This window comes from Motacilla alba, chromosome 6 (assembly GCF_015832195.1).
Source record: "Motacilla alba alba isolate MOTALB_02 chromosome 6, Motacilla_alba_V1.0_pri, whole genome shotgun sequence".
Lineage (NCBI taxonomy): Eukaryota > Metazoa > Chordata > Aves > Passeriformes > Motacillidae > Motacilla > Motacilla alba.
The window spans coordinates 36,032,282-36,049,263 of NC_052021.1; the positions used below are offsets into that span (position 1 = coordinate 36,032,282).

Sequence of the window (16,982 nt, forward strand, 5' to 3'; positions counted from 1 at the left end):
GTGCTGGCACACATCCCTGGCAGAGGAGGGCACCTGGCCACCGGCACCTCCGGCCACGCCAGCCTGGGCTGCAGCTCTTGGAGCTTTCAGAAAACACCAATAACATCCCATGGGTTTCCTCTCCTCGGCCGCGGGACAGATCAGTCTGGAGGATAAACAGGCTGAAATCCACTCCTGTCTTTCAGCTGACAGTCATCAGCTTCAGCCTGAACTTACTGGGGGAAAATCTGTGGGAGAGTGGTACAGTAGTGAAAGGCTTTTCTCAGTAATTGCAGGCTTAAGGGAAGTTGTACCATTGGATAGTGACAAGTGGTATTTATTCCATATTTTGTTCAATATTGTAAATTACATATTTATTTAAAAAAAATAACAGGCATCAGCTGGACCAGCATCTCCTCCCGCACTGGGGATGCAGCAGCAGCTGCCTCTGGACTCCCCAGCTCCTGCCAGAGCCAGTGGAGTCAGCCAGCAGTTAACACGGCAGCTTTTAAAGGGAAAACAAATGCCTACGTGTTGCAAAGTCAGCCTTGGTTTGCCTGAAGCAGCTGGGAAGGGCCTTGTGTGGAGAGGCTCCTGTCTGGGGATGATTCAGTGTCAGCACTGGCTCCGTTTCCCTGGGAGATGCTTTGCAGGAATTGCACCCAGGTGGCTGGGACGCTGGCATTGTTCGCAGGAGAGGGCTGGAGCCTTGCTGTGCTGGCTGCGACTGGGCTCTGTGCCGTGGTGTGGGGCTCTGTGGTGTGGGGCTCTGTGCCGTGGTGTGGGGCTCTGTGCTGTGGGTGTGGGGCTCTGTGGTTTGGATGCAGGGCTCTTTGGTTTGGATGTGGGTGAGGATGTGGGGCTCTGTGCTGTGGATGCGGGGCTCTGTGGTGTGTTGTGGTTTGGTGTGGGGCTCTGTGGTGTTGGTGTGGGGCTCTGTGGTTTGGGTGTGGGGCTCTGTGGTGTGGGGCTCTGTGGTGTGGTTTGCGTGTGGGGCTCTGTGCTGTGGGTATGGGGCTCTGTGCTGTGGTGTGGGGCTCTGTGCTGTGGGTATGGGGCTCTGTGGTGTGGATTAGGGGCTCTGTGGTGTGGATTAGGGTCTCTGTGGTGTGGTGTGGGGCTCTGTGCTGTGGATTAGGGGCTCTGTGCTGCGGGGCTCTGTGGCTGAGCAGGCTCTGCTGTGGGGCAGCTGTGGCCACGGCCCGGGAGGGTGACAGCAGCTCTCGGGGCAGGCAGGCAGGCTGCCCTGTGCCCGGCGCAGGGCTGTGCCCAGGCTCTGGTTCCCCGGGCGTTCTGTTCCTGTTGCAGTGCTGTCCCTGAGGGGCAGCTGCTGGGAGTGACCCAGCCCGGGCTGCGAGGGGACCCCCATTCTCCTGGAGCTCAGCCTGGGGGATCCCCAGTGCCAGGCACTCACAGCTTCACTCTGCACCGGGTGAGCACAGCCCAAGGGCTAGCAGTTCAAATACTCCTGGGAAACAGCCACGCAAAGAGGAGGAAAAGGGAAGAAAAAGAGGAATTTTTGGAAACGCAGAATTTTTGTCCCCATGTTTTTTTTCCCCATGGCCCCACGAGTTTCATTTGTGCTGGGCTGAGGCTGTGCTGGGACGCTGGTTTCCCAGCTGGAAGGGACGAGCGGGTCGTGCTCTCCCAGCTTTCCCAGGAAGGGTGTATCTGTGTGCCTGTCAGGCACTGGAGCTCCATCCCTACCACGGGCACAGCACTCGGCCCCTCCTCTGGCAGCAAATGTACATATTCTCCATTGTATGAAGAACATGTATCCTTTATAATGGCTTTTTGATATTTCTGGATACTAGTAGGCTAATTTGAGAAACATTTAGTCTTTTTCTCTCTGTTTCTTGATCAAAAGGAAGTAGATTTTGAACAGTTTTTTCCCCAGGAGGTAGAAAATCGTATTTGCCTTCAGGGAATAAAAAAGAGAACACTTTCTGTTCATTAAATCTAACTGGAAAATGTTCGCGATGTCAAGTGTGAAAACAGAGGCTGAGAGAAGGGAAAGGTTTTGATTTCATTCAATTGATTCCACAGTTTATCAGGAATTTGTTGAGTTTGGTATTTCTCACTGCTGTTCACTGTGAGATGCCTGACAAAAGATGTGACCCAGGGAAAAGCAGATGGCGTGTGAGGAGCTGGGGAGGGGTCTGGGGCAGAGTCGCAGGCAGGTCAGAGGATGGGATGGCCCCAGTGTTGTCCCCACCTGCTTGCTGAGAGTGTCTCCTCCCCTTCTTTTTCCTTTGGGGGTAATTGCACCAGTTTGAGCAAAGACAGGGCTTCACTGGCTTGTTTTGGGTGTTTCAAAGTTATGTTTACGACGTTTCATAGGAGTTTTTTCCCTTGCCTATTTACTTGGGTGCTTTTGGCATCAGTTGGGTGCTGGGTTTGAGGTTTACCTGTTTTGGGGGCGTCAGGGTGTGGTTTCACTGTGCACTCTCCTGGCAGGCAGAGGGGCTCCTGCCTCGGGAGCGGGCTGGAGAGGCTGCTGGGCGATGAGGGAGCCTGCGAGCTGCCAGCCCTGCTGGGTTTCACTGCTCTGGTTCGCTGATAGCCAGGACGGGGCAGCGTGTGCCAGGAGCGGGGCTGTCACCACGACATTCGTGTGAAAATCCTTTTGCCAGGGTTTCCTTCTCCTGAGGAGCTGAGCAGCCTCAGGACAGAAATGTAACCAAGAACTCTCTGCTGCTGTGGGATGCAGCAGCTGCTGCCTTGGTTGGTCCATGGAGGTGTTTCTAATTAATGGCCAATCAAGGATGCAGCTGGCTCAGGCTCTGCTCAGGCACAGCCTTTGTTATTCATTCCATTCTTTCTCCTTTGCTTGCAAACCTTCTGATGAAAACCTTTCTTCTATTCTTTTAGTATAATTTTAATATAATATTTATCATAAAATAATAAATCAAGCCTTCTGAAACATGGAGTCAACATTCTCCTCTCTGCCCTCATCCTGGGGCCCCGGTGAATGCCACCGTACGGAGTGCCAGCCCTGGCACAGCCCCCAGCAGTCCCCCAGGCTGGAGGGGCTGCCCTGGCCCTGTGAAAATCTGTGATTCCGGTGTGAGTTGTGGGTGTGCAGCTGCTGCACCGTCAGAGAGGAGCTGCTGTGAATCCAGCGCGCCAGCAGCCGCATCAGGGGAGGATCAACCGCGGCGACGCGGATCGGGAGCCTCAGCTCCAGGTGACACCGCTGGTCTGCCACCGTCACCCTGGTCCTGGGCTTTTCCTGAGGCAGCTTCACTTCGGCTGCTGTGGCCTCGCCGGGAGCGCTGGGAGGAGGGTCCTGGTGGCTTTGTGACAGGCTCCGCTGTGCTGGCACCGGGCACCGGGCTCTGCCGGCCGGGCGGCTCCTGTCCTGGGCTGTGTGCCTGCGGGGCACTCCTGCCCGGACCTGGGCACCACGACCCCGGGCATCTCCTTCCTCACATGGCCATGCTCCACCTGGACACGGACACAGCGACCACGGGCATCTCCTCCCTCGTGGGGTTTCACCCCTGGATTGGGGTGACCCCAAAAGATGGAAAAATCCCTCCTCCAGCCCGTGCCTTGGAAGAAAGACTCAGTAGTCTTCTGTTGTCTGTTCTCAAGGTAGTTTATTGTTGGTTATCTACAAGATTCTTCTCCTGAACTGCTGTGGCCCGTTCAGCAGCTCAGACAAAGGCACTCTGCCCTCCCAGGGGGCTGGTGCCATCTTTTATATCATATATTACGTACTACATGTTTATGCTTTTTCCCCAATACCTACTATCTATATTGAATGGTGACTTTCTACTCCAAACCAATCTGTGAGTGCCAACATCACCAAAGACATGGAGGCTGGGAAGGAGAAAGAAAGAGGACAGGGCACACCCAAATCCCTCCATCTTAGAACCCCTGACCCCCGTGTACAAAACTTGGACCCTGCGTACAAGGCTTAAAACCCCCCTGTACAGCACTCAGAAATCCTACCCTTTACTTCGTGACTACTTCTACTACAATATCTAAACTTTTGTGACTTCTTGTTCTTCCTGCAAAGTTGGTAAACTGTTCCATGGGTCAGATTCAAAGCCACAGGGGTCTCTGGCTGCATGCCAGGGTCTCAGATGCTTTAGACCTGGGTCTGGAACGTCCGAGAATGTCTGTGGGACATTCTGAGTTCCAACACTCCCTCACATGGCTGTGTTCCCTCTGGACACGGACACAGTGACCCCGGGCATCTCCTCCCTCACACAGCCATGCTCCACCTGGATACGGACACAGTGACCCCGGGCATCTCCTCCCTCACACAGCCATGCTCCACCTGGACACGGACACAGTGACCCCGGGCATCTCCTCCCTCACATGGCCATGTTCCACCTGGACACAGACACAGTGACCACGGGCATCTCCCTCAAACGGCCATGTTCCCTCTGGACATGGACACAGTGACCCCGGGCATCTCCTCCCTCACACGGCCATGGTCCCAGCTGGTCACAGACAGGGTGATCCATGGGCTGGCTGAGGAGCAGCACAGGAGCCTGCTGCTGCTGCTTTTCTGCCCCTGCACAGGAGCTGGGGCTGTGGCTGGGATCCAGAGGGTGCACAGCTGCTGGGGCGGTCCCCTAAGTTCGGAGTCATCCTTTAATCAGCATCATCTTGATAGCAGTTTAATGGTTTGAAGTGTTTCCTTTTGCAGACTGGTGAGGCAGCTGAGCAGTTTTTCAGAGCAGGGTTCCCTGAGGCTGCTCCAAACAGGCACTGCTGGTGCCATAGTCACAGGGCCCAGTGTTTAACTGAGAGCCCCAGCAGCTCTTGGGCACAGGCAGATCCTGCCTTGCTTTTCTCAGTGGCTTCAGCCTCGCGGGTGTTTGTTCCCGGGGGCCGTTGGTCCATGATCAGAGGTGTCTGCTGAGCTTCCAGGAGCACAGTGTGCCCTGTGGTCCTGCCTGCCAGGCCATGCCCCCTGTGTGCCCGCTGTCTGCTCCTCGTGCCGGGTGTGCCTGGCTGGGACACACCTCGGGGCATGGGCACGGGTGCTCAGAGCCCTCCCAGCCCTGCCTGCTCCAGAGTGCTGCTGTGCCTGCACTGCTGCCCCTGCTGCCCGGGGCACAAAGGTCTCTCAAGGTCTGGGAGTGCCCACGGAAGTACTGCATGGGCTGTCAGCACCAGTATGGAGACTTTATATTGGGTATCAGGGAAAATTCCTGCATGGAAAGGGCTGCCCAGCCCTGCCGCAGGCTGCTCAGGGCAGCGCTGGATCCCCATCCCTGGAGGGATCTGAAAACCCTGTGGATGTGGCAGCTGGGGACATGGGTTAGCGGTGGCCCTGGCAGTGCTGGAGGTGTGATTGGACTCGATGCTCTCAGGGGACTTTTCCAACCTAAACAATTCTGTGGTTCTGCGGGCAGCACTTTCCTGAGCTTCTTTCCTTTCTCCCAGCAAACATCGTCGGGTTTTGCGGACTCACAGGAGTGAGCTGTCTCGCGGAGCCTGGGCGCCCAGCGTGGCTTCTGGAACATTTTGTTTTCAGTTTAGACAACACTGGAAAAGTTGCACTTGGCCCCCCAGGAGTCCTAATTAGCTCCATCAGTGAATGTACGCAGGAATCATTAAACGTGTGTGGTTGGGTTTAGCTAAGGAGGAGGGAACATCAAGAGCCACCTGACTGCACGTAATTAAGTTGAAAGCATGAAGAGTTAATCCTGCTGTGAATTAGAATTTGTGCCGTTTGAGTGTGAACTTCTCAATACGCGGGTGTTAAAAGTTGGTGGGAATTAGTGTAAGCCGTTGCTGGGCCGAACAATCGGAACGAGCTGAATGCTGGAGTATGGCTGGGAGCAATGCTATTATTAGCACTCGTGTTCCTGAGTTGGTAATGATCTCTTTGACCTGCCATGGGAACAAATGATACAGTAATTAATCCGCTGCATATGGCAGGGCAGCTGCGCTCTGTGATCAGCACCCCTCTCTGGTGGCGTGAGTCACAAACAAACAGCGTCCCCGAGCACAGAGCCAGGCTGCAGGGCCTGGGCTTCGCCAGGGCTGGGCACCCTGCTGGAACGTGCTGGGCTCTCCCTGGGGCTGGCTTAAGGCAGGTCCCCGTGCTAAACCAGAGCGAGCACCCCACTGCTGCAGTGGGGTGGCGCTTCCAGAGCCTTGCTGCGAGAATCGGTGCCTCATTAAAGTCAGTCAGGAAAGTCTCCTGAGGATTCCACAGGGGCAAAACATCCCCAAGCTCTGCCGTTGTGCATAGAGGACCTGTGCTCGTGTCTTTGGCCTTCTGTTCCCCTGGGAGCTGCAGGCGCTGCCCCACGAGCTGCAGCCTCTCCGGCTGGAGATGATTCTGCCCCGCTGTCCTTGCACAGTTCCCGTGGGCAACAAGAGCCCCTGTGTTGGCCCCGTGGGTGGCACAGCTCGGGGACACTTGGCCCTGCAGAATGGGCTGTTCAACGAGCAGCGCAGGGAGACAGGCAGTGCAAGTCACTCTGCATCAGAGATGGCACCAGCAACAGAGCACAGGGCTGGTGGCTGTCCATGTCCTCGGTGACATTGCTGAGGTGCTGAGGTCCTCTCCATCCTCCCTCACACCTGCCACACTCAGTTTCCTTCCCTCCCCTGCCTTCAGGATGGGCTTAGTCTTGATTTTCCCCTGTCCCATCAGTTCTAGTGATGGTATTGCACATTCCCAGCCCTGGAAATATCCAAGGCCGGGTTGGATGGGGCTTGGAGCAACCTCTTCTAGTGGAAGGTGTCCCTGCCCATGGCAGGGGATTGGAACTGGATGAGCTTTAAGATCCCTTCCAGGAGAAACCAGTCTGTGAGTCTTTGATTCTGTTGAAGGTCTCCTGCTTTGTACTTCGGTTTCGTGTGCCACTTGTGTCCCCTGGGCTGGATCCCTGCAGGCACCAGCCTGGTCTCCAGGTAATCCAGTGCTGGATTACAAAGCCTGAACTGGGCCCTTGCTCTGTGTTCCCAGCCAGGAGAAATTCCTGTGGACCCAACAGACAGCAGCAGCCTGGGCACATCCTGGCTGACAGCTTGCTGAGGAGAACAGGCCTCAGCCAATTGCGTTTTGTTTGGGGATGTGGAAAACCAGAAAGTTAAATGTGCCAGCAAGAAGTTCTTTTTTTTTAATGTCACATTAAAATCTGTTTATTTTGGAGATATTTAGGTAGGGAAAATGAAAAGAAGGAAAACTACAACCTGGTCCCCCTTTCAAGGCAGGTGCAAACCCTTCTTGGCCAAGGGCAGTGGTTGGCAGCAATCCTGGCTGGGCTCCAGGCAGGATGGAGTTTTCCCAAGCCGGGGTCGTGGCTTTGGAAAACTGGGGTTATTTCCTTTGCAGTTATCATTAAAGCTTTGCTCAGGTCTACAGGAACACCCGACAGAAGTTGGTCTGTTAATATTTCTGCTGGGTAGAGTTTATTAAAAATGGAAAGTCAGGGCACATGGTGGAGACAGTGGGAGCAGCATGAAAAATGCAGACTGTTTAAATTTGGCCCATCCTCACGTGGAGCAGAGCTTAAAAATGGAAACTGGGGAGGGGAGCACATGAAGTGTATGGTAATTCTTCTATGGGATGAGCATGACCTATTTCTGTAAGTCATTCTTGGCTGCCAGCTCTAAGAAATGAAAATGTATTTTCTGAGCAGTGAATAATTTAGCAACTTTGAAGTGATTAACATAGAGGAGAGGCTGGAGCAGGGAAGGTGGAGTGAGACACGCTCCTGGGCAGGATGGCAGCACAAACCCTTCGCATCCTTTCAGTTCTGTGAATTCACTCCAAGAAGGTTCCTACTGAGAGCGGGGCCAAGATTTAGGCTCGTCTCATCCTCAGGGCACGGGTGGACTGAAGACCTGAGGGTGGGGAGCAGTTTGTGTGTCACACCCTCAGAGGGGACTTTGTCACAGAACAACTTTTTAAATTGTGAACGGAAATGATTTAAAGAATTAACTTCTCATTTAATGGTTTCCCTTGTGAAGTCAGGATCACAGGGTGAGCCAAGCTCATGGAAATAAGCAGATTTATTTCTGATATGATCCCTGTATTTATTACCCTGCGAGCTGGGGACACTCAGTGGAACTATTACCGTGCCATAAATGCTAAAAAATCTGTCCTTGTTGTATCAGACAGAACTGAACTGTGGGAAATGCTTTAAAATGGTGCCAGAACAGCAGAGCTCAGCCTGCCCCTCACCCAGGCGGCGTGACTGTGACTGGCACGGACAGAATTACACCCTACAGCACACGGGAAAGCACGGGATGCAGGGATGCAGGGATGGATGGAGGGATGGAGGGATGAGGGATGGATGGATGGATGATGGATGGATGGTGGATGATGGATGGATGGTGGATGATGGATGGATGGATGGATGATGGATGATGGATGATGGATGGATGGATGGATGATGGATGGATGGATGGATGGATGGATGATGGATGGATGGATGATGGATGGATGATGGATGATGGATGGATGATGGATGGATGATGGATGATGGATGATGGATGGTTGGATGATGGATGGATGGATGGATGGATGGATGGATGGATGGATGGATGATGGATGGATGATGGATAATGGATGAATGGATGGATGGATGGATGATGGATGATGGATGATGGATGGATGATGGATGGATGATGGATGGATGATGGATGATGGATAATGGATGGATGGATGGATGGATGATGGATGATGGATGGATGATGGATGATGGATGGATGATGGATGGGTGATGGATGATGGATGGATGGATGGATGGATGGATGATGGATGATGGATGGATGATGGATGATGGATGGATGATGGATGGATGGATGATGGATGGATGATGGATGGATGGATGGATGATGGATGGATGGATGATGGATAATGGATGGATGATGGATGGATGGATGATGGATGATGGATGATGGATGGGTGATGGATGATGGATGGATGATGGATGGATGGATGGATGGATGGATGGATGATGGATGGATGATGGATGGATGGATGATGGATGATAGATGATGGATGGATGATGGATGATGGATGGATGGAGGATGGATGGATGGATGATGGATGGATGGATGATGGATGATGGATGATGGATGGATAGATGATGGATGGATGATGGATGGATGGTTGGATGATGGATGATGGATGGATGATGGATGGATGATGGATGATGGAGGGATGATGGATGATGGATGGATGATGGATGGATGGATGGATGATGGATGATGGATGGATGGATGATGGATGGATGATGGATGGATGATGGATGGATGATGGATGGATGATGGATGGATGATGGATGGATGGATGATGGATGGATGGATGGATGATGGATGGATGATGGATGGATGATGGATGGATGATGGATGATGGATGATGGATGGATGATGGATGGATGATGGATGGATGATGGATGATGGATGATGGATGGATGGATGGATGATGGATGGATGATGGATGGATGATGGATGGATGATGGATGATGGAGGGATGATGGATGATGGATGATGATGGATGGATGGATGGATGATGGATGATGGATGGATGGATGATGGATGGATGATGGATGGATGGATGGATGGATGGATGATGGATGGATGATGGATGGATGATGGATGGATGATGGATGATGGATGATGGATGGATGATGGATGGATGATGGATGGATGATGGATGATGGATGGATGATGGATGGATGGATGGATGGATGGATGATGGATGGATGATGGATGGATGATGGATGATGGATGGATGATGGATGGATGATGGATGGATGATGGATGATGGATGGATGATGGATGGATGGATGGATGATAGATGATGGATGATGGATGATGGATGGATGGATGGATGGATGGATGGATGGATGGATGGATGGATGATAGATGATGGATGATGGATGATGGATGGATGGATGGATGGATGGATGGATGGGGCAAGATTGAGCTCGGTGGCTCAGTAGCCAGCGGCTCCTGCCCCACTGCCTTCCAGTGCTGTGCCTTCTGGAAATTTCATTCAAGGCAGTGGAGTTGGCTGGTGGAATTGCTTCCCCACAGAGCAGTTAAACCTGCCATCAATTGTTTTCCTGCTTGTGTTTAGAAGAGAGCCCAGCAGAGCTCCTGCTGTGTGTGCCCAGGGTAAGGTGAACCACAGGGGCTGGCAGGTCCCTGTCATCACTTTTGCCCCTGCAGCATGGGCTGTGGGATGCTGATCCTTCCCTTCCTCCTGGGGATTCCATCCCACATCCCACTGGAGTGGCTGCCAAAGGCAGAGCCAGCCAGGACCATGGCTGTAGGCCAGGCTGCCATAAGAGCAGCTGGCTCTGCTCCTCCTGGCTCTAGGGCCCCTCTCCCTCTCTCCCTGTTGGCAGGGGAACGGCGCTGGTGGTGTCCTCAGGATGGGAATCCAGAGGCACCAGCTCTCAGCAGGTCTTCAGACACATCCTCCTTCCACCTAAATTTGGGGTTGCCTAAGCTCAGCTGCCAGCCCTGCTGGTGTCCCGCCTCCAGAATTCACCCAGCATCTCTGGATGGGCTGAAATATTTTACAGTTCAGCTGCAGCTCGAGGGTGCAGGGCAGGCTTCTGCTCCAGTGTGGAGGCTGAGGAGTGCTGCAGTATCTATATTTTATGAGTGACGGGTCTGATGAGGATGGCTGTGATGAAGGGGTGAGTCGAGGGTCCAATCCAGCCTCTGCAGAGCCTGGGCCAGGAGGGGAGTGCTGAGGGCTTGGGCATCTTCAGTCTCCACCCCTGGTGTGTTCTGGGTGCTGGGGCTGATGGTAAAACACAAGGGTGCCCTGGTACTTAAGGGAGGACTGCTCTGAGAGGGCTGCAGTAACATAAACCCTCTCTTGCTAAAAAACATTTATTGGAGTTAAATTTAAGGACATGAGCTGTTGCACTGGGATCCCATGAGGCTACACACACAGATCCCATAAAGGGGGGGAAAATCCTGCCTCAAAGGGATTTCTAATTCAATTACTTTATTTGATTTTAAAAGATTAAACTGACAAAGGTTAAATTTAGTTTGGATATACTGGAGGATTTCTTCCCTCTGAGGAAGGTGAGGCCCTGGCACAGGGTGCCCAGAGCAGCTGGGGCTGCCCCTGGATCCCTGGCAGTGCCCCAGGCCAGGCTGGACACTGGGGCTGGAGCAGCTGGGACACTGGGAGGTGTCCCTGCCATGGCAGGGGTGGCTCTGGGGGGCATTTGGGGTCCCTTCTTACCCAGTCCAGTCTGGGATGCTGTGACTCTCTCACCCACCTCTGCCACATGTCTTTTAATTTAATATTTGAGATGCCTCTTGAACTTCCATGTCCTGAATTTTATTACAGATTTCAACAATATTTTCTTCATTTCTTCCTCCTCAAGCTTTCTGCTTCATCACAAGGGTCCCCTGTGGGCTTCTGCTTCATCAGGTGTTGCTATCCATGGTCTCATAGACCTGGAGGACTGAGCTGGCTTAGAATAGTAGTGATGAGTTTCTTCCTGGAAGCAGTGTACGTCTGCTGGCTGGATTTTATTTCTGATTACTAAAGGCTTTTGCATCCCTGTGAGAGCTCCTAATTGTGTTTAAGCTGGGCTTGCTCAGCAAACCTGGGCGCTGAAGAGCCAGAGCGTGCAGAACCTGCATGAAACCATGGATGTTTTCCCAGGGACGGGCGTGAGCCCAGGCTGATGAACCCAAACCTCCTGCTGTGCTGAGCAAAGCTGCTTGTCAGCTTTTAGTTTGAATGGAAATGGCAACGACCCCAAACTGCTCTCAGCCTTCTGTTGGGCATTGAGGGCCTGGAGTGTGCAGAGGGGAACGGAGCTGGGAAGAGACTGGAGCCCCGGGAGGGGCTGAGGGAGCTGGGAAGGGGCTGGAGAATCCTGAGGAGCTGGGAAGGGGCTGCAGAGTTCCCGAGGGAGCTGGGAAAGGGCTCAGCCTGGAGCAAAGGGGGCTCAGGGGGCCCTTGTGGCTCTGCACAGCTCCTGCCAGGAGGGGACAGCCGGGGGGTCGGGCTCTGCTCCAGGGAACAGGGACAGGAGCAGAGGGAACGGCCCCAGGCTGGTCCAGGGCAGCTCAGGGTGTAATTTGGGAAATTATTCATGGAAAGGGCTGTTACACAGCTGCCAGTGGTGGAGTCCCCATCCCTGGAAGTGTTCAAAATCCGAGTGGATGTGGCAGCTGAGGGTGACTGGTGACCATGGTGGTGCTGGGGATGGCTGGACTGGGTGAGCTCAAAGGTCTTTTCCAGCCTTAATGATTCTGTGATTCTATGATTAAGCTTTTTTTATTTTTGAATGAGTTTTCCCCCAAAGCAGAGTGTGTTCCCTGTGGCCTGTGGGGAGTGCTGGCCAGGGCTGGGGAGTCCCTGCTGCACAGTCAGGATGTGGAGCAGGGTGAGGAGCTGAGAGTAGCACTCACAGAAATGGTGAATAATACCCAGTTTGGATATTTCACCTGAAATTCAGATTTTTTTCAGAGGAGAAATGAAATTGAGCTCAATCACTTAATTTTGTGTAACTTTTTATTCCTTTTATACCTTTTAAAATACAACTGCAAAAGAGTCTTTTTTGTGCTGAAAAGTGCTGGCATGGCCAGTATTGAAAACACTCCAGAAGAGACAATTTTACACGTTGTAAACAAATGAATGGAGGCAATTAATTCAGTGTCCTGTTCCAGCCAACTTTACAAACCTGGCTGGAATTAATTTGTCTAAAAATTAATTTTAACGTAGCTTTACAAGGTGCTTCTGCTCACTTTGGGGATTTTAGCAGTCCCCGCCGAGCCCTGAACGTGGCACAGCCTCAATCTTTCATGAGGCACCGAAACTCAGCCATTTATCATTCCTAGCATATGCTGCAGAAACATTAAGTAACATCCAGCAGCTGTTTATTGCTAACATTATGCTACTAAAAACATGTGCTATAAAGGCTTTCTAATTTTTTTTTCCCGTAAATCAATTATAGTTCCTTGAAATAAAATTTTCTTCTTGGTGGAAGTAAAGAAAAAAGCAACAACCCAAGAAGTGCAGTGCTGGGACTGCTGCTGTGGGGCAGGAGCTGCTGGTGCTGCCCACCCGTGGGTGCTGCTGGGGACTGCCTGCAGGCTGGGTCTGGGGACAGCCTGGGCTCTGGCACGGCAGCTCAGCCCTGGAGCTGGCTGGAGCTGGGCTCCTGTGAGGATTCAGTGGGCTTCCAGCCCAGACCATGGCTCTGGCACTGCAGCTCAACCCTGGAGCTGGGCTGGAGCTGGGCTCCTGGCACTCCTGGTGAGGCTCCAGTGAGCTTCCAGCCCAGCCCATGGCTGTGGCACTGCAGCTCAGCCCAGGAGCTGGGCTCCTCTCACTCCTGTGAGGATTCAGTGGGCAATCCTTCCAGCCCAGACCACGGCTCTGGCACGGCAGCTCAGCCCAGGAGCTGGCTGGAGCTGGGCTCCTGGCACTCCTGGTGAAGTTTCAGTGAGCTTCCAGCCCAGACCATGGCTCTGGCACGGCAGCTCAACCCAGGAGCTGGCTGGAGCTGGGCTCCTCTCATCCCTGTGAGGCTCCAGTGAGCTTCCAGCCCAGACCACGGCTCTGGGCTCAAACGGCTTCAGCTCTGCTGTGCTCCAGGCTCAGTGTGACAAGGGGCTTTGGTTATTTGCCAGGGAGGGTTTCTTCCAGCTGCATAGGAGGTTTTCCATCCCAGATCCGTGCTGGCTCTGGCCCAGGATGTGGCTGCTCCTGGGAGCAGGAGGAGGAAGGTGTGTCCAGGTGTGCAGTGGCTGCTCCTGGGAGCAGCAGGAGGAAGGTGTGTCCAGGTGTGCAGTGGCTGCTCCTGGGAGCAGCAGGAGGAAGGTGTGTCCAGGTGTGCAGTGGCTGCTCCAGGGAGCAGCAGGAGGAAGGTGTGTCCAGGTGTGCAGTGGCTGTCCCTGGGAGCAGCAGGAGGAAGGTGTGTCCAGGTGTGCAGTGGCTGTCCCTGGGAGCAGGTGAAGGAAGGTGTGTCCAGGTGTGCAGTGGCTGTCCCTGGGAGCAGCAGGAAGGTGTGTCCAGGTGTGCAGTGGCTGTCCCTGGGAGCAGGAGGAAGGTGTGTCCAGGTGTGCAGTGGCTGCTCCAGGGAGCAGCAGGAGGAAGGTGTGTCCAGGTGTGCAGTGGCTGCTCCAGGGAGCAGGAGGAGGAAGGTGTGTCCAGGTGTGCAGTGGCTGTCCCTGGGAGCAGCAGGAGGAAGGTGTGTCCAGGTGTGCAGTGGCTGTCCCAGGGAGCAGCAGGAGGAAGGTGTGTCCAGGTGTGCAGTGGCTGCTCCAGGGAGCAGGAGGAGGAAGGTGTGTCCAGGTGTGCAGTGGCTGTCCCAGGGAGCAGCAGGAGGAAGGTGTGTCCAGGTGTGCAGTGGCTGTCCCTGGGAGCAGGAGGAAGGTGTGTCCAGGTGTGCAGTGGCTGTCCCTGGGAGCAGGAGGAAGGTGTGTCCAGGTGTGCAGTGGCTGTCCCTGGGAGCAGGAGGAAGGTGTGTCCAGGTGTGCAGTGGCTGTCCCTGGGAGCAGGAGGAAGGTGTGTCCAGGTGTGCAGTGGCTCCTGCAGTGCTCCCGGGCAGCCGCGCTGGGGGTGGCTGTCCCTGTCCCCTGCCAGCCCAGCTCCTGCCCTCGCTGTGGCAGGGAAGGTGAGCCCTGGCCCTGCAGGGTTCCTGGGTGCTCGTGGGCGGGGTGGGGGCTGCAGTGAGCTTTGTTTTCGCAGCAGCTGTGCTCTGTGGTTCCCTGGAGGCTGTTTAACCGGCGGTACCTGTAAAATGGATCATTTTCCAGGCAGTTTTGCCGAGGGGCAGTGCCCTTGTGGAAGCACCGGCCAGACACGTGGCAGCACGGGAAACAGAGCCGTCCTTGCTGCTGGCCTCGTGGCCCTGGGCACTCTTCTTGGAGCTGCAGCCCGCCCCAAAACGTGCTGTCCCCGAGCCCTGATTGCTGAGAGGGCAGCCCTGCTCGCCCTGCCTGTGCGTGTGAACAAATCTCCCGTGCTTCTGGGACCACTGTGAACTCATTTAGCGCTCGTTAACCTGCACCAGCCAGGGCTCAGCTGGTTAATGAGTGCCTGCTGGCCCCCCTGGGTAGCTGTTGCACAGTAACTCGTGTTTTTCTAACACTGGTCAAGCACGTGGAGCGCAAGGGATGAGGTGCTGGCTTTCCTTCTCCATCTCCAGCGCCCCCTGAGCTCGCTGATGGAGACCAGGTGAATGCAACGTGCTCACACTCTTTGCAAGGGCTCCTGGCCAATGCAAAGGGTTTTTTTTGCTGTTTAGGAACAGTTTCTGGCCAATGCAAACATTTTTGTTTTGCATATCCATTACCCAGTCTTCCTAAACTGACTTAGCAGCTGCTTTGCATGGTGCATTTGATTCCTTAGGAGTTGCAGGGACTCATTTTTAATTATACAATAAGCCTCTGGTTTTACATGACTTTAGAGTTGCTTCCTAATAGTAGGTTTGTTTGAGTCTGTGGTTCCTAAAGGGGCTCATTTACAGCCCTGGGCTGGCATTGTACCTTTAATTTCTTCCATTATCTCCTAGCATTCCCTGGATCCCAGGGTAGTGAATGCTCACTTGGGGTTCCTGACAGCCATATTACACTGCATTTCCATTTCCCTCACCTGTGTAATCTTCTCTGTGGCTAGGAATAGGCAAAACAGATTGGCCCGAGATGCTGGAGACCAAACCTTGTGCTTTCTGCAGGGACAGCAGGGAAAGCAGTGGTGCCCTGCCCTGCGTGGGCCCTCTGGCTGCAGCAAGTGGGATGCCTTGTGTTCCAGGGGTTTCAGGCTGGGCAGGGACTCTGACGTCTCTCCCCAAGGCCCTTTGCTCCCTCTCTCCATCAACACCTCTGCGTTTGAGCACAAACCTCACCTCTGATCTTCCCCACCTTCCCAGTTCTCCCGGGCTGATCCTTTGAAAGCTTTTCCAGTGAGTCCTCCCATCCCTCCCTTGTCCTGCCCCTCTCCCTGCTATTGCTGGCAGCTCATCCCATCCTTGGGGATGCTCTCTGTGTGCCGTGGTGCTGCTGCTCCCCGCGTGGGCTCTGCCTCCTTCCCTTCTGTGCCCGTCCCTGCCCAGGCCCCCGTGGCTCCAGAGCTGCCCCAAATCCTCCCATCTCTCCATCCTGCCCGTTCCTGTCCTGTCCTCTTGCCCTGCCTGCCGTGCCCCTCTGTCCCTGCCCGAGGTGGCCTCACCTCCCGTGTCACCCTGAGTGCGGTGGCTTTGCAGCAAAGCTGGCACTCTCCTTCCTGCCAGATGAAACTCTCAGCATTTCGGGCAGCAAACTTGTGCTTTCTGTGGCCACAGTTTAGTGTTTCTACGTCAGTTACTGGGGTGCTTCTGGAAAGACAGTGGGTAGAGGAATGCTATTAATTATGCTAATGTCTGCAAATACATTGATGGAAAGTGGATCCTGTCATACTGCCCTGACACATTTGCTGTTACAACATTAAAATAATCATTTCGTAGGCCTTTAGTGTTGAAGAGAATCATTCTTGGAGTTAAACGTCCCTGTTGGTATTAATGATGCTGGAAAACCTGCAGCTGAGGAGTAAAAGGTTGACTTGAACCTTAATGTGTGATTTATTGTGCTGGCTCCCCCAGATTTGAGGGTGTTGTAGACCAGGTTTACTAACTGCATCCTACTGTATTGTTCTCCTGCTGCTGGAGATTAGTACCAGCTCCTGATGTTGAACGCTCACTGGGAGTCCGCTGTGTCTCTGAAGTGTTACTTTTAGGTATCTTGCAAATAAATGCAGAATAAACAGCAAAAAATAATGAAAACATTAATAATTTTAAAATAGTGAAGACAAAGCCCTCTTTTTTTTTTTTTTTTGCATCCCTCATCTTTCTGTTTAATGAGTTTTTGCTGGGAAATGTATAATGTATTCCTCATTCTCTCTGTTTCACTGGCAAGTGGAAGCTGTGTATCCAGCCCGCTTTATCCCACAGTACATCTTGTGATTACAGTGAGATCTTAATTGCAGGGGTGTCAGAGCAGCACCTGGCGCTCTGCTGTGCAGTGGGCAGGGCTGGGCTGCGTGAGGTTTGGGG

The 16,982-nt window shown here is 53.5% G+C and overlaps 1 protein-coding gene across 1 annotated transcript in view; it reads left to right on the forward strand.

The window, feature by feature from the left end:
• The window catches only part of STK32C (serine/threonine kinase 32C), a 79,457-nt gene that overhangs the window by 22,773 nt on the left and 39,702 nt on the right, over positions 1-16,982 (forward strand). The window lies entirely within an intron of this gene.